The 24,764-nt window shown below is 58.6% G+C and overlaps 1 protein-coding gene and 1 long non-coding RNA gene across 3 annotated transcripts in view; one reads left to right on the top strand and one right to left on the bottom strand.

Annotated features, from left to right (window-relative positions):
* Window positions 1-7,748, bottom strand: part of LOC138674404 (uncharacterized) — a 66,418-nt gene extending 58,670 nt beyond the window's left edge. Inside the window, exon 1 of the long non-coding RNA XR_011320611.1 lies at window positions 7,505-7,748. This is a non-coding gene — a long non-coding RNA (uncharacterized lncRNA). The remainder of the gene's footprint in view (window positions 1-7,504) is intronic.
* An 82-nt stretch (window positions 7,749-7,830) lies between these two features.
* Window positions 7,831-24,764, top strand: part of SENP3 (SUMO specific peptidase 3) — a 45,080-nt gene continuing 28,146 nt past the window's right edge. The window contains exon 1 of one of the 2 annotated variants that reach the window (XM_069767577.1): window positions 7,831-7,963. The gene's annotated coding sequence lies outside the window, so the exon portion shown is untranslated. Of the gene's footprint in view, window positions 7,967-24,764 lie in introns of both variants that reach the window. The other variant, XM_069767578.1, reaches the window with a different exon arrangement.

Raw genomic sequence — 24,764 nt, 5'->3', positions numbered from 1 at the left:
AATGTCTGTCCACTATTTCATCCTTCTTCTCCGCTAGATTTCTGAAACTTAACATGGACAAAACAGAATTCATTGTCTTTCCCCCATCTCACGCGACCCCCCCCAACGAACCTATCCATTACACTAAATGGCTGCCCACTCTCCCCTGGCCCACAAGCTCGCTGCTTTGGGGTAATCCTTGACACTGATCTCTCCTTCAAACCGCATATCCAAGCCCTTTCCTCTTCCTGCCGCCTTCAACTCAAAAATATTTCACAGATCCGTACATTCCTAAACCAAGAATCTGCAAAAACCCTAGTCCATGCCCTCATCATCTCCCGCCTCAACTACTGTAACCTCCTGCTCTGTGGCCTCCCCTCTAACACTCTCGCACCCCTCCAATCTATTCTAAACTCTGCTGCCCGACTAATCCACCTGTCCCCCCGCTCTTCCCCGGCCTCTCCTCTCTGTCAATCCCTTCACTGGCTCCCCATTACCCAGAGACTCCAGTACAAAACCCTAACAATGACGTACAAAGCCATCCACAACCTGTCTCCTCCATACATCTGTGACCTCGTCTCCCGGTAATTTCCTGCACGCAACCTCCGATCCTCTCAAGATCTCCTTCTCTACTCCCCTCTTATCTCCTCTTCCCACAATCGCATACAAGATTTCTCTCGCGCATCACCCCTACTCTGGAACCCTCTACCACAACACATCAGACTTTCGCCTACCATCGCAACCTTCAAAAAGAACCTGAAGACCCACCTCTTCCGACAAGCCTACAACCTGCAGTAACCACCGATCGACCAAACCTCTGCTCTATCCTCACCTACTGTGTAAGTGGGTTGAGAGCTGGCTCAGGGATAGGGAACAAAGAGTGGTTATTAATGGAGCACACTCGGACTGGGTCGCGGTGAGCAGTGGGGTACCACAGGGGTCAGTATTGGGCCCTCTTCTTTTTAACATATTTATTAATGAACTTGTAGAGGGCATTCAGAGCAGAATTTCAATATTTGCAGATGACACTAAACTCTGCAGGGTAATCAATACAGAGGAGGACAATTTTATATTACAGGATGATTTATGTAAACTAGAAGCTTGGGCTGATAAATGGCAAATGAGCTTTAATGGGGATAAATGTAAGGTCATGCACTTGGGTAGAAGTAATAAGATGTATAATTATGTGCTTAATTCTAAAACTCTGGGCAAAACCGTCAATGAAAAAGACCTGGGAGTATGGGTGGATGACAAACTCATATTCAGTGGCCAGTGTCAGGCAGCTGCTACAAAGGCAAATAAAATAATGGGATGCATTAAAAGAAGCATAGATGCTCATGAGGAGAACATAATTTTACCTCTATACAAGTCACTAGTTCGACCACACTTAGAATACTGTGCACAGTTCTGGTCTCCGGTGTATAAGAAAGACATAGCTGAACTAGAGCGGGTGCAGAGAAGAGTGACCAAGGTTATTAGAGGACTGGGGGGTCTGCAATACCAAGATAGGTTATTACACTTGGGGCTATTTAGTTTGGAAAAACGAAGACTAAGGGGTAACATAGTAACATAGTTAGTAAGGCCGAAAAAAGACATTTGTCCATCCAGTTCAGCCTATATTCCATCATAATAAATCCCCAGATCTACGTCCTTCTACAGAACCTAATTGTATGATACAATATTGTTCTGCTCCAGGAAGACATCCAGGCCTCTCTTGAACCCCTCGACTGAGTTCGCCATCACCACCTCCTCAGGCAAGCAATTCCAGATTCTCACTGCCCTAACAGTAAAGAATCCTCTTCTATGTTGGTGGAAAAACCTTCTCTCCTCCAGACGCAAAGAATGCCCCCTTGTGCCCGTCACCTTCCTTGGTATAAACAGATCCTCAGCGAGATATTTGTATTGTCCCCTTATATACTTATACATGGTTATTAGATCGCCCCTCAGTCGTCTTTTTTCTAGACTAAATAATCCTAATTTCGCTAATCTTTCTGGGTATTGTAGTTCTCCCATCCCCTTTATTAATTTTGTTGCCCTCCTTTGTACTCTCTCTAGTTCCATTATATCCTTCCTGAGTGATCTTATGTTAATGTATAAATATATGAGGGGACAGTACAAAGACCTTTCTGATGATCTTTTTAATCATAGACCTGAGACTGACAAGGGGGCATCCTCTACATCTGGAGGAAAGAAGGTTTAGGCATAATAACAGACGCGGGTTCTTTACTGTAAGAGCAGTGAGACTATGGAACTCTCTGCCGTATGATGTTGTAATGAGTGGTTCATTACTTAAATTTAAGAGGGGACTGGATACCTTTCTGGAAAAGTATAATGTTACAGGGTATATATACTAAATTCCTTGATAGGGCGTTGATCTAGGGAACTAGTCTGATTGCCGTATGTGGAGTCGGGAAGGAATTTTTTTTCCCCAGTGTGGAGCTTACTCTTTTCCACATGGGTTTTTTTTGCCTTCCTCTGGATCAACATGTTAGGGCATGTTAGGTTAGGCTATGGGGTGAACTAGATGGCCTTAGTCTTCCTTCAACCTTAATAACTATGTAACTATGTACTGTATTCTCACCCATCCCTTGTAGATTGTGAGCCCTCGTGGGCAGGGTCCTTTCTCCTCCTGTACCAGTTGTGACTTGTATTAAGATTATTGTACCTGTTTTTATTATGTATACCCCTCTGTTATGAACTGGTGGTTTAGGAGCAACATGGGACGAGCTCTGAAATAAGTGGTACCTGTACTGACCGCAGTCCCTAAGCTCAACACAACATTAGAAGTAGCCGTGGGATGCTCCTGACACTCTCTAGGCACCTCGTCATAGCCTGAGAACTAACTACCCCTAAAGATAGAAACAGGAAAACTATCTTGCCTCAGAGAAAATCCCCAAAGGATAGATAGCCCCCCACAAGTAATGACTGTGAGTGGAGAGGGAAAAGACATACACAGAATGAAACCAGGATGTAGCACAGGAGGCCAGTCTAGCTAGATAGATAGGACCGGATGGAATACTGTGCGTTCAGTATAAAACACTACAAAAAATCCACACAGAGTTTACAAAAACCTCCACACCTGACTAAACGTGTGGAGGGTAAATCTGCTTCCCAGAGCTTCCAGCTTCACTGAATTAATTCATACTCACAAGCTGGACAAAACATAGAAAGCACAGAACGGATAAGTCCACAACCTGTGGACAGAAAAGAGCAAGCAAGGACTTAACTTTGCTGAACTGGTCAGGATAACAGGGAAATCCAAAAGAGATGGGAATCCAACCAGGAACCATTGACAAGTGGCACTGGCTGAAGGGAAGAGCCAGGCAAAAATAGCCGAGCGGAAAGACAATCAGTGGAAGCAGCTGCAGACTGCTAAATCCAAGGAGCAGCCATACCACTTAAAACCACCGGAGGGAGCCCAAGAGCAGAACTCACAATAGTGCCACTTACAACCACCGGAGGGAGCCCAAGAGCGGAATTCACAACACCCCTCCTTACATGTAAAGCGCCATGGAACAAATGGCGCTATAATAATAAATAATAATAATATCCCCTCATACACCGACATTACCCTATATCCCCCTCATACACCGACATTACCCTATATCCCCCTCACACACCGACATTACCCTATATCCCCCTCACACACCGACATTACCCTATATCCCCCTCACACACCGACATTACCCTATATCCCCCTCACACACCGACATTGCCCTATATCCCCTCATACACCGACATTACCGTATATCCCCCTCATACACCGACATTACCCTATATCCCCCTCATACACCGACATTACCCTATATCCCCCTCATACACCGACATTGCCCTATATCCCCTCATACACCGACATTACCCTATATCCCCCTCACACACCGACATTACCCTATATCCCCCTCATACACCGACATTACCCTATATCCCCCTCATACACCGACATTACCCTATATCCCCCTCACACACCGACATTACCCTATATCCCCCTCACACACCGACATTGCCCTATATCCCCTCATACACCGACATTACCGTATATCCCTCATACACCAACATTACCCTATATCCCCCTCATACACCGACATTGCCCTATATCCCCCTCATACACCGACATTACCCTATATCCCCTCATACACCGATATTACCCTATATCCCCCTCACACACCGACATTGCCCTATATCCCCTCATACACCGACATTGCCCTATATCCCCCTCATACACCGACATTGCCCTATATCCCCGTCATACACCGACATTACCCTATATCCCCCTCATGCACCGACATTGCCCTATATCCCCCTCATACACCGACATTACCCTATATCCCCCTCATACACCGACATTACCCTATATCCCCTCATACACTGATATTAACCTATATCCCCCTCATACACCGACATTACCCTATATCCCCTCATACACCGACATTACCCTATATCCCCTCATACACAGACATTACCCTATATCCCCTCATACACAGACATTACCCTATATCCCCTCATACACCGACATTACCCTATATCCCCCTCATACACCGACATTACCCTATATCCCCCTCATACACCGACATTACCCTATATCCCCTCATACACCGACATTACCCTATATCCCCCTCACACACCGACATTACCCTATATCCCCTCATACACCGATATTACCCTACTAGATTGTGGCCCGATTCTAACGCATCGGGTATTCTAGAATATTAATGTCCCTGTAGTATATGGACAATGATGATTCCAGAATTTGCGGCAGACTGTGCCCGTCGCCGATTGGTCAAGGCAACCTTTATGACATCATCGTCGCCATGGCAACCATATATCCCCCTCATACGCCGATATTACCCTATATCCTCCTCATACGCCGACATTACCCTATATCCCCTCACACGCCGACATTACCCTATATCCCCCTCATACACCGACATTGCCCTATATCCCCTCATACACCGACATTACCCTATATCCCCTCATACACCGACATTGCCCTATATCCCCCTCATACACCGACATTACCCTATATCCCCTCATACACCGACATTACCCTATATCCCCTCATACACCGACATTGCCCTATATCCCCCTCACACACCGACATTACCCTATATCCCCTCATACACCGACATTACCCTATATCCCCCTCATACACCGACATTACCCTATATCCCCCTCATACACCGACATTACCCTATATCCCCTCATACACCGACATTACCCTATATCCCCCTCATACACCGACATTACCCTATATCCCCCCATACACCGACATTACCCTATATCCCCCTCATACACCGATATTACCCTATATCCCCTCACACACCGACATTACCCTATATCCCCCTCATACACCGACATTACCCTATATCCCCCTCATACACCGATATTACCCTATATCCCCCTCATACACCGACATTACCCTATATCCCCCTCATACACTGATATTACCCTATATCCCCCTCATACACCGACATTACCCTATATCCCCCTCATACACCGATATTACCCTATATCCCCCTCATACACCGATATTACCCTATATCCCCCTCATACACCGACATTACCCTATATCCCCCTCATACACCGACATTACCCTATATCCCCCTCATACACCGACATTACCCTATATCCCCCTCATACACTGATATTACCCTATATCCCCCTCATACACCGACATTACCCTATATCCCCCTCATACACCGACATTACCCTATATCCCCCTCATACACCGACATTACCCTATATCCCCCTCATACACCGATATTACCCTATATCCCCCTCACACACCGACATTGCCCTATATCCCCTCATACACCGACATTACCGTATATCCCTCATACACCAACATTACCCTATATCCCCCTCATACACCGACATTGCCCTATATCCCCCTCATACACCGACATTACCCTATATCCCCTCATACACCGATATTACCCTATATCCCCCTCACACACCGACATTGCCCTATATCCCCTCATACACCGACATTGCCCTATATCCCCCTCATACACCGACATTGCCCTATATCCCCGTCATACACCGACATTACCCTATATCCCCCTCATACACCGACATTACCCTATATCCCCTCATACACTGATATTAACCTATATCCCCCTCATACACCGACATTACCCTATATCCCCCTCATGCACCGACATTGCCCTATATCCCCCTCATACACCGACATTACCCTATATCCCCCTCATACACCGACATTACCCTATATCCCCTCATACACTGATATTAACCTATATCCCCCTCATACACCGACATTACCCTATATCCCCTCATACACCGACATTACCCTATATCCCCTCATACACAGACATTACCCTATATCCCCTCATACACAGACATTACCCTATATCCCCTCATACACCGACATTACCCTATATCCCCCTCATACACCGACATTACCCTATATCCCCCTCATACACCGACATTACCCTATATCCCCTCATACACCGACATTACCCTATATCCCCCTCACACACCGACATTACCCTATATCCCCCACATACACCGATATTACCCTATATCCCCTCATACACCGATATTACCCTACTAGATTGTGGCCCGATTCTAACGCATCGGGTATTCTAGAATATTAATGTCCCTGTAGTATATGGACAATGATGATTCCAGAATTTGCGGCAGACTGTGCCCGTCGCCGATTGGTCAAGGCAACCTTTATGACATCATCGTCGCCATGGCAACCATATATCCCCCTCATACGCCGATATTACCCTATATCCTCCTCATACGCCGACATTACCCTATATCCCCTCACACGCCGACATTACCCTATATCCCCCTCATACACCGACATTGCCCTATATCCCCTCATACACCGACATTACCCTATATCCCCTCATACACCGACATTGCCCTATATCCCCCTCATACACCGACATTACCCTATATCCCCTCATACACCGACATTACCCTATATCCCCTCATACACCGACATTACCCTATATCCCCTCATACACCGACATTACCCTATATCCCCCCATACACCGACATTGCCCTATATCCCCCTCACACACCGACATTACCCTATATCCCCTCATACACCGACATTACCCTATATCCCCCTCATACACCGACATTACCCTATATCCCCTCATACACCGACATTACCCTATATCCCCCTCATACACCGACATTACCCTATATCCCCCCATACACCGATATTACCCTATATCCCCCTCACACACCGACATTACCCTATATCCCCTCATACACCGACATTACCCTATATCCCCCTCATACACCGACATTACCCTATATCCCCCTCATACACCGATATTACCCTATATCCCCCTCATACACCGACATTACCCTATATCCCCCTCATACACCGACATTACCCTATATCCCCCTCATACACCGACATTACCCTATATCCCCTGATACACCGACATTACCCTATATCCCCTCATACACCGACATTACTCTATATCTCGTCACACAGTGAATTATAGTTTCCATGGATACGCGTCATGTGATCTGGGTTTACCACGTGGTCTGTGCGCTGTGAGTGGAGACACAATGGGTGAGCACGTGTCCGCGGTTTGGGTGTGGTAAGATGGCGTCCGTCTCTTCAGGTGCAGCATGATGGCGGGCACGGAGCCGTCTGCCCGGTCTTGAAATCGTTGTTTCCTGTTTTGCACCTTCAATGATAGGTGGATGTACACCCGGCCCGAGAACCGAACGTTATGCTGGAGTACCAAGATGGCGGCAGTGTCATGTCCTGGTGTTAGTGCCGCATTGAGAGATGGCAAAAATGGCGGCGCTTCCGGGACTGGGCGGCGTTACCATAGTGATCCGGTCCCTTCCCCGCAGGACGTGTCGGCGCGCTGGCTGCGTCATTGATGTGCGTCTGCCCGACCGACGACGACAGAGAGAAAAGAGCGCGGCCCGGTGACCCGGGGAGGGGATGAGAGGACGCGGGGCGGCGAGGAGAGCAGCAGCGGAGGTGGCGTGAGGGGCGGCGGGGAGCGGGCTGTCCCTCTGTATATGTGCGTGTCCCCCCCTGTATAGCGCTGCTGTCCTCCCCCCCGTATAACGCTGCTGTCACCCTGTATAGCGCTGCACGCCCCCCCCCTTTATAACACTGCATGTGCGTGTCCCCCCCCTGTATAACGCTGCGCTCCCCCCCCCCTGTATAGCGCTGCACTCCCCCCCCCCCCGTACAGCGCTGCACTCCCCCCCCCCCCCCCCTGTATAGCGCTGCACTCCCCCCTCTGTATATGTGCGTGTCCCCCCCTGTATAACGCTGCGCTCCCCCCCCCTGTATAGCGCTGCACTCCCCCCCCCCCGTACAGCGCTGCACTCCCCCCCCCCTGTATAGCGCTGCACTCCCCCCTCTGTATATGTGCGTGTCCCCCCCCCGTATAACGCTGCTGTCACTCTGTATAGCGCTGCACGCCCCCCCCTGTATAACGCTGCATGTGCGTGTCCCCCCCCGTATAACGCTGCTGTCCTCCCCCCGTATAACGCTGCTGTCACTCTGTATAGCGCTGCACGCCCCCCCCTTTATAACACTGCATGTGCGTGTCCCCCCCTGTATAACGCTGCACTCCCCCCTCTGTATAGCGCTGCACTCCCCCTCTGTATAGCGCTGCACTCCCCCCCCCTGTATAGCGCTGCACTCCCCCTCTGTATAGCGCTGCACTCCTCCTCTGTATAGCGCTGCACTCCCCCTCTGTATAGCGCTGCACTCCCCCCCCCCCCCCTCTGTATAGCGCTGCACTCCTCCTCTGTATAGCGCTGCACTCCTCCTCTGTATAGCGCTGTACTCCCCCTCTGTATAGCGCTGCACTCCTCCTCTGTATAGCGCTGCACTCCTCCTCTGTATAGCGCTGCACTCCCCCCCTGTATAGCGCTGCACTCCCCCTCTGTATAGCGCTGCACTCCTCCTCTGTATAGCGCTGCACTCCTCCTCTGTATAGCGCTGCACTCCCCCTCTGTATAGCGCTGCACTCCTCCTCTGTATAGCGCTGCACTCCTCCTCTGTATAGCGCTGCACTCCTCCTCTGTATAGCGCTGCACTCCCCCCTCTGTATAGCGCTGCACTCCCCCTCTGTATAGCGCTGCACTCCCCCCTCTGTATAGCGCTGCACTCCCCCCTCTGTATAGCGCTGCACTCCCCCCTCTGTATAGCGCTGCACTCCCCCTCTGTATAGCGCTGCACTCCCCCCTCTGTATAGCGCTGCACTCCCCCCTCTGTATAGCGCTGCACTCCCCCCTCTGTATAGCGCTGCACTCCCCCTCTGTATAGCGCTGCACTCCCCCCTCTGTATAGCGCTGCACTCCCCCTCTGTATAGCGCTGCACTCCCCCTCTGTATAGCGCTGCACTCCCCCCCCCCCCCTCTGTATAGCGCTGCACTCCCCCTCTGTATAGCGCTGCACTCCCCCTCTGTATAGCGCTGCACTCCCCCTCTGTATAGCGCTGCACTCCCCCTCTGTATAGCGCTGCACTCCCCCTCTGTATAGCGCTGCACTCCCCCTCTGTATAGCGCTGCACTCCCCCTCTGTATAGCGCTGCACTCCCCCTCTGTATAGCGCTGCACTCCCCCTCTGTATAGCGCTGCACTCCCCCTCTGTATAGCGCTGCACTCCCCCTCTGTATAGCGCTGCACTCCCCCTCTGTATAGCGCTGCACCCCCCCTCTGTATAACGCTGCACTCCCCCTCTGTATAGCGCTGCACTCCCCCCCCCCCCCCCCTGTATAGCGCTGCACTCCCCCCCCCCCCTGTATAGCGCTGCACTCCCCCTCTGTATAGCGCTGCACTCCCCCTCTGTATAGCGCTGCACTCCCCCTCTGTATAGCGCTGCACTCCCCCTCTGTATAGCGCTGCACTCCCCCCCTGTATAGCGCTGCACTCCCCCTCTGTATAGCGCTGCACTCCCCCTCTGTATAGCGCTGCACTCCCCCCTCTGTATAGCGCTGCACTCCCCCCTCTGTATAGCGCTGCACTCCCCCCTCTGTATAGCGCTGCACTCCCCTCCTGTATAGCGCTGCACTCCCCTCCTGTATAGCGCTGCACTCCCCTCCTGTATAGCGCTGCACTCCCCCTCTGTATAGCGCTGCACTCCCCCTCCTGTATAGCGCTGCACTCCCCCCCCCCCCTGTATAGCGCTGCACTCCCCCCTCTGTATAGCGCTGTACTCCCCCCCTGTATAGCGCTGCACTCCCCCCTCTGTATAGCGCTGCACTCCCCCCTCTGTATAGCGCTGCACTCCCCCCTCTGTATAGCGCTGCACTCCCCCCTCTGTATAGCGCTGCACTCCCCCCTCTGTATAGCGCTGCACTCCCCCCTCTGTATAGCGCTGCACTCCCCCCTCTGTATAGCGCTGCACTCCCCCCTCTGTATAGCGCTGCACTCCCCCCTCTGTATAGCGCTGCACTCCCCCCCCCCTGTATAGCGCTGCACTCCCCCCTCTGTATAGCGCTGCACTCCCCCCTCTGTATAGCGCTGCACTCCCCCCTCTGTATAGCGCTGCACTCCCCCCTCTGTATAGCGCTGCACTCCCCCCCTGTATAGCGCTGCACTCCCCCTCTGTATAGCGCTGCACTCCCCCCTCTGTATAGCGCTGCACTCCCCCCTCTGTATAGCGCTGCACTCCCCCCCCCCCCCTGTATAGCGCTGCACTCCCCCCCCCCCCCCCTGTATAGCGCTGCACTCCCCCCTCTGTATAGCGCTGCACTCCCCCCCTGTATAGCGCTGCACTCCCCCCTCTGTATAGCGCTGCACTCCCCCCTCTGTATAGCGCTGCACTCCCCCCTCTGTATAGCGCTGCACTCCCCCCTCTGTATAGCGCTGCACTCCCCCCTCTGTATAGCGCTGCACTCCCCCCTCTGTATAGCGCTGCACTCCCCCTCTGTATAGCCCTGCACTCCCCCCCCCCCCCTGTATAGCGCTGCACTCCCCCCTCTGTATAGCGCTGCACTCCCCCCTCTGTATAGCGCTGCACTCCCCCCTCTGTATAGCGCTGCACTCCCCCCCTGTATAGCGCTGCACTCCCCCCCTGTATAGCGCTGCACTCCCCCCTCTGTATAGCGCTGCACTCCCCCCCTGTATAGCGCTGCACTCCCCCCCTGTATAGCGCTGCACTCCCCCCTCTGTATAGCGCTGCACTCCCCCCTCTGTATAGCGCTGCACTCCCCCCTCTGTATAGCGCTGCACTCCCCCCTCTGTATAACGCTGCACTCCCCCCTCTGTATAGCGCTGCACTCCCCCCTCTGTATAGCGCTGCACTCCCCCCTCTGTATAGCGCTGCACTCCCCCCTCTGTATAGCGCTGCACTCCCCCCTCTGTATAGCGCTGCACTCCCCCCTCTGTATAGCGCTGCACTCCCCCCTCTGTATAGCGCTGCACTCCCCCCTCTGTATAGCGCTGCACTCCCCCCTCTGTATAGCGCTGCACTCCCCCCTCTGTATAGCGCTGCACTCCCCCCTCTGTATAGCGCTGCACTCCCCCCCCCCTGTATAGCGCTGCACTCCCCCCTCTGTATAGCGCTGCACTCCCCCCTCTGTATAGCGCTGCACTCCCCCCTCTGTATAGCGCTGCACTCCCCCCTCTGTATAGCGCTGCACTCCCCCCCTGTATAGCGCTGCACTCCCCCTCTGTATAGCGCTGCACTCCCCCCTCTGTATAGCGCTGCACTCCCCCCTCTGTATAGCGCTGCACTCCCCCCCCCCCCCCTGTATAGCGCTGCACTCCCCCCCCCCCCCCCCTGTATAGCGCTGCACTCCCCCCTCTGTATAGCGCTGCACTCCCCCCCTGTATAGCGCTGCACTCCCCCCTCTGTATAGCGCTGCACTCCCCCCTCTGTATAGCGCTGCACTCCCCCCTCTGTATAGCGCTGCACTCCCCCCTCTGTATAGCGCTGCACTCCCCCCTCTGTATAGCGCTGCACTCCCCCCTCTGTATAGCGCTGCACTCCCCCTCTGTATAGCCCTGCACTCCCCCCCCCCCCCCTGTATAGCGCTGCACTCCCCCCTCTGTATAGCGCTGCACTCCCCCCTCTGTATAGCGCTGCACTCCCCCCTCTGTATAGCGCTGCACTCCCCCCCTGTATAGCGCTGCACTCCCCCCCTGTATAGCGCTGCACTCCCCCCTCTGTATAGCGCTGCACTCCCCCCCTGTATAGCGCTGCACTCCCCCCCTGTATAGCGCTGCACTCCCCCCTCTGTATAGCGCTGCACTCCCCCCTCTGTATAGCGCTGCACTCCCCCCTCTGTATAGCGCTGCACTCCCCCCTCTGTATAACGCTGCACTCCCCCCTCTGTATAGCGCTGCACTCCCCCCTCTGTATAGCGCTGCACTCCCCCCTCTGTATAGCGCTGCACTCCCCCCTCTGTATAGCGCTGCACTCCCCCCTCTGTATAGCGCTGCACTCCCCCCTCTGTATAGCGCTGCACTCCCCCCTCTGTATAGCGCTGCACTCCCCCCTCTGTATAGCGCTGCACTCCCCCCTCTGTATAGCGCTGCACTCCCCCCTCTGTATAGCGCTGCACTCCCCCCTCTGTATAGCGCTGCACTCCCCCCTCTGTATAGCGCTGCACTCCCCCCTCTGTATAGCGCTGCACTCCCCCCTCTGTATAGCGCTGCACTCCCCCCTCTGTATAGCGCTGCACTCCCCCCTCTGTATAGCGCTGCACTCCCCCCTCTGTATAGCGCTGCACTCCCCCCTCTGTATAGCGCTGCACTCCCCCCTCTGTATAGCGCTGCACTCCCCCCTCTGTATAGCGCTGCACTCCCCCCTCTGTATAGCGCTGCACTCTCCCCCCCCTGTATAGCGCTGCACTCCCCCCCCCCCCTGTATAGCGCTGTCCTCCCCCCTGTATAACGCTGCACTCCCCCCCCTGTATAGCGCTGCACTCCCCCCCCTGTATAGCGCTGCACTCCCCCCCTGTATAGCGCTGCACTCCCCCCCTGTATAGCGCTGCACTCCCCCCCCCCCCCCTGTATAGCGCTGCACTCCCCCCCCCCCCCTGTATAGCGCTGCACTCCCCCTCTGTATAGCCCTGCACTCCCCCCCTGTATAGCGCTGCACTCCCCCCTCTGTATAGCGCTGCACTCCCCCCTCTGTATAGCGCTGCACTCCCCCTCTGTATAGCGCTGCACTCCCCCTCTGTATAGCGCTGCACTCCCCCCTCTGTATAGCGCTGCACTCCCCCCCTGTATAGCACTGCACTCCTCCCCCCTCTGTATAACCCTGCACTCCCCCCCTGTATAGCGCTGCACTCCTCCCCCCTCTGTATAACCCTGCACTCCCCCCCTGTATAGCGCTGCACTCACCCCTCTGTATAGCGCTGCACTCCCCCCCGTATAGCGCTGCACTCCCCCCCCTGTATAGCGCTGCACTCACCCCTCTGTATAGCGCTGCACTCCCCCCTGTATAGCGCTGCACTCCCCCCCCCCCCTGTATAGCGCTGCACTCCCCTCTGTATAGCGCTGCACTCCCCCCCCCTGTATAGCGCTGCACTCCCCCCCTTGTATAGCGCTGCACTCCCCCCCCCTGTATAGCGCTGCACTCCCCCCCTGTATAGCGCTGCACTCCCCCCTCTGTATAGCCCTGCACTCCCCCCTGTATAGCGCTGCACTCCCCCCCTGTATAGCCCTGCACTCCCCCCCTGTATAGCGCTGCACTCCCCCCCCCCTGTATAGCGCTGCACTCCCCCTCTGTATAGCGCTGCACTCCCCCCCTGTATAGCGCTGCACTCCCCCCTCTGTATAGCGCTGCACTCCCCCCTCTGTATAGCGCTGCACTCCCCCCCTGTATAGCGCTGCACTCCCCTCTGTATAGCGCTGCACTCCTCCCTCTGTATAGCGCTGCACTCCCCCCCTGTATAGCGCTGCACTCCCCCCCTGTATAGCGCTGCACTCCCCCCCTGTATAGCGCTGCACTCCCCCCCTGTATAGCGCTGCACTCCCCCCCTGTATAGCGCTGCACTCCCCCCCCTGTATAGCGCTGCACTGCCCCCCCTGTATAGCGCTGCACTCCCCCCTCTGTATAGCGCTGCACTCCCCCCTCTGTATAGCGCTGCACTCCCCCCCCCTGTATAGCGCTGCACTCCCCCCTCTGCATAGCGCTGCACTCCCCCCTCTGCATAGCGCTGCACTCCCCCCTCTGTATAGCGCTGCACTCCCCCCCCTGTATAGCGCTGCACTCCCCCCCTGTATAGCGCTGCACTCCCCCCTCTGTATAGCGCTGCACTCCCCCCTCTGTATAGCGCTGCACTCCCCCCTCTGTATAGCGCTGCACTCCCCCCTCTGTATAGCGCTGCACTCCCCCCTCTGTATAGCGCTGCACTCCCCCCTCTGTATAGCGCTGCACTCCCCCCTCTGTATAGCGCTGCACTCCCCCCTCTGTATAGCGCTGCACTCCCCCCTCTGTATAGCGCTGCACTCCCCCCTCTGTATAGCGCTGCACTCCCCCCTCTGTATAGCGCTGCACTCCCCCCTCTGTATAGCGCTGCACTCCCCCCTCTGTATAGCGCTGCACTCCCCCCTCTGTATAGCGCTGCACTCCCCCCTCTGTATAGCGCTGCACTCCCCCCTCTGTATAGCGCTGCACTCCCCCCTCTGTATAGCGCTGCACTCCCCCCTCTGTATAGCGCTGCACTCCCCCCTCTGTATAGCGCTGCACTCCCCCCTCTGTATAGCGCTGCACTCCCCCCTCTGTATAGCGCTGCACTCCCCCCTCTGTATAGCGCTGCACTCCCCCCTCTGTATAGCGCTGCACTCCCCCCTCTGTATAGCGCTGCACTCCCCCCTCTGTATAGCGCTGCACTCTCCCCCCCCTGTATAGCGCTGCACTCCCCCCCCCCCCCTCCTGTATAGCGCTGTCCTCCCCCCTGTATAACGCTGCACTCCCCCTCTGTATAGCGCTGCACTCCCCACCCTGTATAGCGCTGCACTCCCCCCCTGTATAGCGCTGCACTCCCCCCCTGTATAGCGCTGCACTCCCCCCCCCCCCCCCCTGTATAGCGCTGCACTCCCCCCCCCCCCCCCTGTATAGCGCTGCACTCCCCCTCTGTATAGCCCTGCACTCCCCCCCTGTATAGCGCTGCACTCCCCCCTCTGTATAGCGCTGCACTCCCCCCTCTGTATAGCGCTGCACTCCCCCTCTGTATAGCGCTGCACTCCCCCCTCTGTATAGCGCTGCACTCCCCCCCCTGTATAGCACTGCACTCCTCCCCCCTCTGTATAACCCTGCACTCCCCCCCTGTATAGCGCTGCACTCACCCCTCTGTATAGCGCTGCACTCCCCCCCGTATAGCGCTGCACTCCCCCCCTGTATAGCGCTGCACTCCTCCCCCCTCTGTATAACCCTGCACTCCCCCCCTGTATAGCGCTGCACTCACCCCTCTGTATAGCGCTGCACTCCCCCCCGTATAGCGCTGCACTCCCCCCCCCTGTATAGCGCTGCACTCACCCCTCTGTATAGCGCTGCACTCCCCCCTCTGTATAGCGCTGCACTCCCCCCCCCCCCCCCTGTATAGCGCTGCACTCCCCTCTGTATAGCGCTGCACTCCCCCCCTGTATAGCGCTGCACTCCCCCCCCTTGTATAGCGCTGCACTCCCCCCCCCTGTATAGCGCTGCACTCCCCCCCTGTATAGCGCTGCACTCCCCCCTCTGTATAGCCCTGCACTCCCCCCTGTATAGCGCTGCACTCCCCCCCTGTATAGCCCTGCACTCCCCCCCTGTATAGCGCTGCACTCCCCCCCCTGTATAGCGCTGCACTCCCCCTCTGTATAGCGCTGCACTCCCCCCCTGTATAGCGCTGCACTCCCCCCTCTGTATAGCGCTGCACTCCCCCCCTGTATAGCGCTGCACTCCCCTCTGTATAGCGCTGCACTCCTCCCCTGTATAGCGCTGCACTCCCCCCCTGTATAGCGCTGCACTCCCCCCCTGTATAGCGCTGCACTCCCCCCCTGTATAGCGCTGCACTCCCCCCCCTGTATAGCGCTGCACTGCCCCCCCTGTATAGCGCTGCACTCCCCTCCTGTATAGCGCTGCACTCCCCCCCTGTATAGCGCTGCACTCCTCCCCTGTATAGCGCTGCACTCCCCCCCTGTATAGCGCTGCACTCCCCCCCTGTATAGCGCTGCACTCCCCCCCTGTATAGCGCTGCACTCCCCCCCTGTATAGCGCTGCACTCCTCCCCTGTATAGCGCTGCACTCCCCTCCTGTATAGCGCTGCACTCCCCCCTGTATAGCGCTGCACTCCCCCCCTGTATAGCGCTGCACTCCCCCCCTGTATAGCGCTGCACTCCCCCCCTGTATAGCGCTGCACTCCCCCCCTGTATAGCGCTGCACTCCCCTGTATAGCGCTGCACTGCCCCCCCTGTATAGCGCTGCACTCCCCCCTCTGTATAGCGCTGCACTCCCCCCTCTGTATAGCGCTGCACTCCTCCTCTGTATAGCGCTGCACTCCCCCCCCCCCCCCCCCTGTATAGCGCTGCACTCCCCCCTCTGCATAGCGCTGCACTCCCCCCTCTGCATAGCGTTGCACTCCCCCCTCTGCATAGCGCTGCACTCCCCCCTCTGTATAGCGCTGCACTCCCCCCCCTGTATAGCGCTGCACTCCCCCCCTGTATAGCGCTGCACTCCCCCCTCTGTATAGCGCTGCACTCCCCCCTCTGTATAGCGCTGCACTCCCCCCTCTGTATAGCGCTGCACTCCCCCCTCTGTATAGCGCTGCACTCCCCCCTCTGTATAGCGCTGCACTCCCCCCTCTGTATAGCGCTGCACTCCCCCCTCTGTATAGCGCTGCACTCCCCCCTCTGTATAGCGCTGCACTCCCCCCTCTGTATAGCGCTGCACTCCCCCCTCTGTATAGCGCTGCACTCCCCCCTCTGTATAGCGCTGCACTCCCCCCTCTGTATAGCGCTGCACTCCCCCCTCTGTATAGCGCTGCACTCCCCCCTCTGTATAGCGCTGCACTCCCCCCTCTGTATAGCGCTGCACTCCCCCCTCTGTATAGCGCTGCACTCCCCCCTCTGTATAGCGCTGCACTCCCCCCTCTGTATAGCGCTGCACTCCCCCCTCTGTATAGCGCTGCACTCCCCCCTCTGTATAGCGCTGCACTCCCCCCTCTGTATAGCGCTGCACTCCCCCCTCTGTATAGCGCTGCACTCCCCCCTCTGTATAGCGCTGCACTCCCCCCTCTGTATAGCGCTGCACTCCCCCCTCTGTATAGCGCTGCACTCCCCCCTCTGTATAGCGCTGCACTCCCCCCTCTGTATAGCGCTGCACTCCCCCCTCTGTATAGCGCTGCACTCCCCCCCTCTGTATAGCGCTGCACTCCCCCCCTGTATAGCGCTGCACTCCCCTCCTGTATAGCGCTGCACTCCTCCCCTGTATAGCGCTGCACTCCCCCCCCCCCCCCTGTATAGCGCTGCACTCCCCCCCCCCCCCTGTATAGCGCTGCACTCCCCCCCCCCCCCCCTGTATAGCGCTGCACTCCCCCCTCTGTATAGCGCTGCACTCCCCCTCTGTATAGCGCTGCACTCCCCCCCTGTATAGCGCTGCACTCCCCTCCTGTATAGCGCTGCACTCCTCCCCTGTATAGCGCTGCACTCCCCCCCCCCCCCTGTATAGCGCTGCACTCCCCCCCCCCCCCCTGTATAGCGCTGCACTCCCCCCCCCCCCCCCCTGTATAGCGCTGCACTCCCCCCTCTGTATAGCGCTGCACTCCCCCCTCTGTATAGCGCTGCACTCCCCCCTCTGTATAGCGCTGCACTCCCCCCTCTGTATAGCGCTGCACTCCCCCCTCTGTATAGCGCTGCACTCCCCCCTCTGTATAGCGCTGCACTCCCCCCTCTGTATAGCGCTGCACTCCCCCCTCTGTATAGCGCTGCACTCCCCCCTCTGTATAGCGCTGCACTCCCCCCTCTGTATAGCGCTGCACTCCCCCCTCTGTATAGCGCTGCACTCCCCCCTCTGTATAGCGCTGCACTCCCCCCTCTGTATAGCGCTGCACTCCCCCCTCTGTATAGCGCTGCACTCCCCCCTCTGTATAGCGCTGCACTCCCCCCTCTGTATAGCGCTGCACTCCCCCCTCTGTATAGCGCTGCACTCCCCCCTCTGTATAGCGCTGCACTCCCCCCTCTGTATAGCGCTGCACTCCCCCCTCTGTATAGCGCTGCACTCCCCCCTCTGTATAGCGCTGCACTCCCCCCTCTGTATAGCGCTGCACTCCCCCCTCTGTATAGCGCTGCACTCCCCCCTCTGCATAGCGCTGCACTCCCCCCTCTGTATAGCGCTGCACTCCCCCCCGTATAGCGCTGCACTCCCCCTCTGCATAGCGCTGCACTCCCCCTCAGTATAGCGCTGCACTCCCCCCCTGTATAGCGCTGCACTCCCCTCCTGTATAGCGCTGCACTCCCCCCTCTGTATAGCGCTGCACTCCCCCCTCTGTATAGCGCTGCACTCCCCCCTCTGTATAGCGCTGCACTCCCCCCTCTGTATAGCGCTGCACTCCCCCCTCTGTATAGCGCTGCACTCCCCCCTCTGTATAGCGCTGCACTCCCCCCTCTGTATAGCGCTGCACTCCCCCCCGTATAGCGCTGCACTCCCCCCCTGTATAGCGCTGCACTCCCCCCTCTGTATAGCGCTGCACTCCCCCCTCTGTATAGCGCTGCACTCCCCCCTCTGTATAGCGCTGCACTCCCCCCTCTGTATAGCGCTGCACTCCCCCCTCTGTATAGCGCTGCACTCCCCCCCTGTATAGCGCTGCACTCCCACTCTGCATAGCGCTGCACTCCCCTCTGCATAGCGCTGCACTCCCCCCCTGTATAGCGCTGCACTCCCCCCCTGTATAGCGCTGCACTCCCCCCCTGTATAGCGCTGCACTCCCCCCTGTATAGCGCTGCACTCCCCGCTCTGTATAGCGCTGCACTCCCCCCTCTGTATAGCGCTGCACTCCCCCCCTGTATAGCGCTGCACTCCCCCCCTGTATAGCGCTGCACTCCCCCCCTGTATAGCGCTGCACTCCCCCCCTGTATAGCGCTGCACTCCCCCCCTGTATAGCGCTGCACTCCCCCCCTGTATAGCGCTGCACTCCCCCCTCTGTATAGCGCTGCACTCCCCCCTCTGTATAGCGCTGCACTCCCCCCCTGCATAGCGCTGCACTCCCCCCCTGCATAGCCCTGCACTCCCCCTCTGCATAGCGCTGCACTCCCCCCTCTGTATAGCGCTGCACTCCCCCCTCTGTATAGCGCTGCACTCCCCCCTCTGTATAGCGCTGCACTCCCCCCTCTGTATAGCGCTGCACTCCCCCCTCTGTATAGCGCTGCACTCCCCCCTCTGTATAGCGCTGCACTCCCCCCCTGTATAGCGCTGCACTCCCCCCCCTGTATAGCGCTGCACTCCCCCCCTGTATAGCGCTGCACTCCCCCCGTTTAGCGCTGCACTCCCCCCCTGTATAGCGCTGCACTCCCCCCTGTATAGCGCTGCACTCCCCCCCTGTATAGCGCTGCACTCCCCCCCTGTATAGCGCTGCACTCCCCCCCTGTATAGCGCTGCACTCCCCCCCTGTATAGCGCTGCACTCCCCCCTCTGTATAGCGCTGCACTCCCCCCTCTGTATAGCGCTGCACTCCCCCCTCTGTATAGCGCTGCACTCCCCCCTCTGTATAGCGCTGCACTCCCCCCTCTGTATAGCGCTGCACTCCCCCCTCTGTATAGCGCTGCACTCCCCCCTCTGTATAGCGCTGCACTCCCCCCTCTGTATAGCGCTGCACTCCCCCCTCTGTATAGCGCTGCACTCCCCCCTCTGTATAGCGCTGCACTCCCCCCCTGTATAGCGCTGCACTCCCCCCCCTGTATAGCGCTGCACTCCCCCCCTGTATAGCGCTGCACTCCCCCCGTTTAGCGCTGCACTCCCCCCCTGTATAGCGCTGCACTCCCCCCTGTATAGCGCTGCACTCCCCCCCTGTATAGCGCTGCACTCCCCCCCTGTATAGCGCTGCACTCCCCCCCTGTATAGCGCTGCACTCCCCCCCTGTATAGCGCTGCACTCCCCCCTCTGTATAGCGCTGCACTCCCCCCTCTGTATAGCGCTGCACTCCCCCCTCTGTATAGCGCTGCACTCCCCCCTCTGTATAGCGCTGCACTCCCCCCCTGTATAGCGCTGCACTCCCCTCCTGTATAGCGCTGCACTCCCCCCCCGCCCCCCCTGTATAGCGCTGCACTCCCCCCTCTGTATAGCGCTGCACTCCCCCCCTGTATAGCGCTGCACTCCCCCCCCCTGTATAGCGCTGCACTCCCCCCCCTGTATAGCGCTGCACTCCCCCCTCTGTATAGCGCTGCACTCCCCCCTGTATAGCGCTGCACTCCCCCCTCTGTATAGCGCTGCACTCCCCCCTCTGTATAGCGCTGCACTCCCCCCTCTGTATAGCGCTGCACTCCCCCCTCTGTATAGCGCTGCACTCCCCCCCCCCCTCTGTATAGCGCTGCACTCCCCCCTCTGTATAGCGCTGCACTCCCCCCTCTGTATAGCGCTGCACTCCCCCCTCTGTATAGCGCTGCACTCCCCCCTCTGTATAGCGCTGCACTCCCCCCCCCTGTATCGCGCTGCACTCCCCCCTCTGTATAGCGCTGCACTCCCCCCCTGTATAGCGCTGCACTCCCCCCTCTGTATAGCGCTGCACTCCCCCCCTCTGTATAGCGCTGCACTCCCCCCTCTGTATAGCGCTGCACTCCCCCCTCTGTATAGCGCTGCACTCCCCCCTCTGTATAGCGCTGCACTCCCCCCTCTGTATAGCGCTGCACTCCCCCCTCTGTATAGCGCTGCACTCCCCCCTCTGTATAGCGCTGCACTCCCCCTCTGTATAGCCCTGCACTCCCCCCCCCCGTATAGCGCTGCACTCCCCCCTCTGTATAGCGCTGCACTCCCCCCTCTGTATAGCGCTGCACTCCCCCCTCTGTATAGCGCTGCACTCCCCCCTCTGTATAGCGCTGCACTCCCCCCCTGTATAGCGCTGCACTCCCCCCTCTGTATAGCGCTGCACTCCCCCCTCTGTATAGCGCTGCACTCCCCCCTCTGTATAGCGCTGCACTCCCCCCTCTGTATAGCGCTGCACTCCCCCCTCCCCCTGTATAGCGCTGCACTCCCCCCTCTGTATAACGCTGCACTCCCCCTCTGTATTCTGTATAGCGCTGCACTCCCCCCTCTGTATAGCGCTGCACTTCCCCCTCTGTATAGCGCTGCACTCCCCCCCCCCCCTGTATAGCGCTGCACTCCCCCCTCTGTATAGCGCTGCACTCCCCCCTCTGTATAGCGCTGCACTCCCCCCTCTGTATAGCGCTGCACTCCCCCCTCTGTATAGCGCTGCACTCCCCCCTCTGTATAGCGCTGCACTCTCCCCCCCCTGTATAGCGCTGTCCTCCCCCCTGTATAGCGCTGCACTCCCCCCCCCCCCTCCTGTATAGCGCTGTCCTCCCCCCTGTATAACGCTGCACTCCCCCTCTGTATAGCGCTGCACTCCCCCCTCTGTATAGCGCTGCACTCCCCCCTGTATAGCGCTGCACTCCCCCCCCCCCCCTGTATAGCGCTGCACTCCCCCCCTGTATAGCGCTGCACTCCCCCCCCCCTGTATAGCGCTGCACTCCCCCCCCCCCCCCCTGTATAGCGCTGCACTCCCCCCCTGTATAGCGCTGCACTCCCCCCTCTGTATAGCGCTGCACTCCCCCCTCTGTATAGCGCTGCACTCCCCCCTCTGTATAGCGCTGCACTCCCCCCCCCCCCCCCCTGTATAGCGCTGCACTCCCCCCCCCCCCCCCCCCCCTGTATAGCGCTGCCCCCCCCCCCCTCTGTATAGCGCTGTTCTCCCCCCGTATAGCGCTGCACTCCCCCCTCTGTATAGCGCTGCACGCCCCCCCCCTTTATAACGCTGCACTCCCCCCCTGTATAGCGCTGCACTCCCCCCCCCCTGCATAGCGCTGCACTCCCCCCTGTATAGCGCTGCACTCCCCCCTCTGTATAGCGCTGTCCTCCCCCCTGTATAACGCTGCACTCCCCTCCTGTATAGCGCTGTCCTCCCCCTGTATAACGCTGCACTCCCCCCCTGTATAGCGCTGCACTCTACCCTCTGTATAGCGCTGCACTCCCCCCTCTGTATAGCGCTGCACTCCCCCCTCTGTATAGCGCTGCACTCCCCCCTCTGTATAGCGCTGCACTCCCCCCCCTGTATAGCGCTGCACTCCCCCCCTGTATAGCGCTGCACTCCCCCCCTGTATAGCGCTGCACTCCCCCTCTGTATAGCGCTGCACTCCCCCCTCTGTATAGCGCTGCACTCCCCCCTCTGTATAGCGCTGCACTCCCCCCCCCCCCCCCTGTATAGCGCTGCACTCCCCCCTCTGTATAGCGCTGTCCTCCCCCCCGTATAGCGCTGCACTCCCCCCTCTGTATAGCGCTGCACGCCCCCCCCCTTTATAACGCTGCACTCCCCCCCTGTATAGCGCTGCACTCCCCCCCCCCCTGCATAGCGCTGCACTCCCCCCCTGTATAGCGCTGCACTCCCCCCTCTGTATAGCGCTGTCCTCCCCCCCGTATAGCGCTGCACTCCCCCCTCTGTATAGCGCTGCACGCCCCCCCCCTTTATAACGCTGCACTCCCCCCCTGTATAGCGCTGCACTCCCCCCCCCCCCTGCATAGCGCTGCACTCCCCCCCTGTATAGCGCTGCACTCCCCCCTCTGTATAGCGCTGTCCTCCCCCCCGTATAGCGCTGCACTCCCCCCTCTGTATAGCGCTGCACGCCCCCCCCCTTTATAACGCTGCACTCCCCCCCTGTATAGCGCTGCACTCCCCCCCTGTATAACGCTGCACTCCCCTCCTGTATAGCGCTGTCCTCCCCCTGTATAACGCTGCACCCCCCCCCCCTGTATAGCGCTGCACTCTACCCTCTGTATAGCGCTGCACTCCCCCCTCTGTATAGCGCTGCACTCCCCCCTCTGTATAGCGCTGCACTCCCCCCTCTGTATAGCGCTGCACTCCCCCCTCTGTATAGCGCTGCACTCCCCCCTCTGTATAGCGCTGCACTCCCCCCTCTGTATAGCGCTGCACTCCCCCCTCTGTATAGCGCTGCACTCCCCCCTCTGTATAGCGCTGCACTCCCCCCTCTGTATAGCGCTGCACTCCCCCCTCTGTATAGCGCTGCACTCCCCCCTCTGTATAGCGCTGCACTCCCCCCTCTGTATAGCGCTGCACTCCCCCCTCTGTATAGCGCTGCACTCCCCCCTCTGTATAGCGCTGCACTCCCCCCTCTGTATAGCGCTGCACTCCCCCCTCTGTATAGCGCTGCACTCCCCCCTCTGTATAGCGCTGCACTCCCCCCTCTGTATAGCGCTGCACTCCCCCCTCTGTATAGCGCTGCACTCCCCCCTCTGTATAGCGCTGCACTCCCCCCCGTATAGCGCTGCTGTCCCCCCTCTGTATAGCGCTGCACTCCCCCCCTGTATAGCGCTGCACTCCCCCCCCCCCCCCCCCCCGTATAGCCCTGCACTCCCCCCTCTGTATAGCGCTGCACTCCCCCCCTGTATAGCGCTGCTGTCCCCCCCCTGTATAGCGCTGCACTCCCCCCCCTGTATAGCGCTGCACTCCCCCCCTGTATAGCGCTGCACTCCCCCCCTGTATAGCGCTGCACTCCCCCCCCCCCCCCCTGTATAGCGCCGCACTCCCCCCTGTATAACCCTGCACTCCCCCTCTGTATAGCGCTGCACTCCCCCTCTGCATAGCGCTGCACTCCCCCCCTGTATAGCGCTGCACTCCCCCCCCCCCCCCCTGTATAACCCTGCACTCCCCCCCTGTATAGCGCTGCACTCCCCCTCTGCATAGCGCTGCACTCCCCCCCTGTATAGCGCTGCACTCCCCCCCTGTTTAGCGCTGCACTCCCCCCCTGTTTAGCGCTGCACTCCCCCCCTGTATAGCGCTGCACTCCCCCCCTGTATAGCGCTGCACTCCCCCCTGTATAGCGCTGCACTCCCCCCCTGTATAGCGCTGCACTCCCCCCTGTATAGCGCTGCACTCCCCCCCTGTATAGCGCTGCACTCCCCCCCTGTATAGCGCTGCACTCCCCCCCTGTATAGCGCTGCACTCCCCCCCCCCCTGTATAGCGCTGCACTCCCCCCCTGTATAGCGCTGCACTCCCCCCCTGTATAGCGCTGCACTCCCCCCCCCCCCCTGTATAGCGCTGCACTCCCCCCTCTGTATAGCGCTGCACTCCCCCCTCTGTATAGCGCTGCACTCCCCCCCTGTATAGCGCTGCACTCCCCCCCCTGTATAGCGCTGCACTCCCCCCTCTGTATAGCGCTGCACTCCCCTCTCCCCCCCTGTATAGCGCTGCACTCCCCCCTCTGTATAGCGCTGCACTCCCCCCTCTGTATAGCGCTGCACTCCCCCCCTGTATAGCGCTGCACTCCCCCCCTGTATAGCGCTGCACTCCCCCCCTGTATAGCGCTGCACTCCCCCCTCTGTATAGCGCTGCACTCCCCCCTCTGTATAGCGCTGCACTCCCCCCCCTGTATAGCGCTGCACTCCCCCCCCCCCTGTATAGCGCTGCACTCCCCCCTCTGTATAGCGCTGCACTCCCCCCTCTGTATAGCGCTGCACTCCCCCCCTGTATAGCGCTGCACTCCCCCCCTGTATAGCGCTGCACTCCCCCCCTGTATAGCGCTGCACTCCCCCCCTGTATAGCGCTGCACTCCCCCCTCTGTATAGCGCTGCACTCCCCCCTCTGTATAGCGCTGCACTCCCCCC

Source organism: Ranitomeya imitator, chromosome 4, assembly GCF_032444005.1.
Source record: "Ranitomeya imitator isolate aRanImi1 chromosome 4, aRanImi1.pri, whole genome shotgun sequence".
Classification (NCBI taxonomy): Eukaryota; Metazoa; Chordata; class Amphibia; order Anura; family Dendrobatidae; genus Ranitomeya; species Ranitomeya imitator.
Note: the sequence above shows the minus strand (reverse complement) of the source record. Positions and strands in the feature narration are given on the sequence as shown.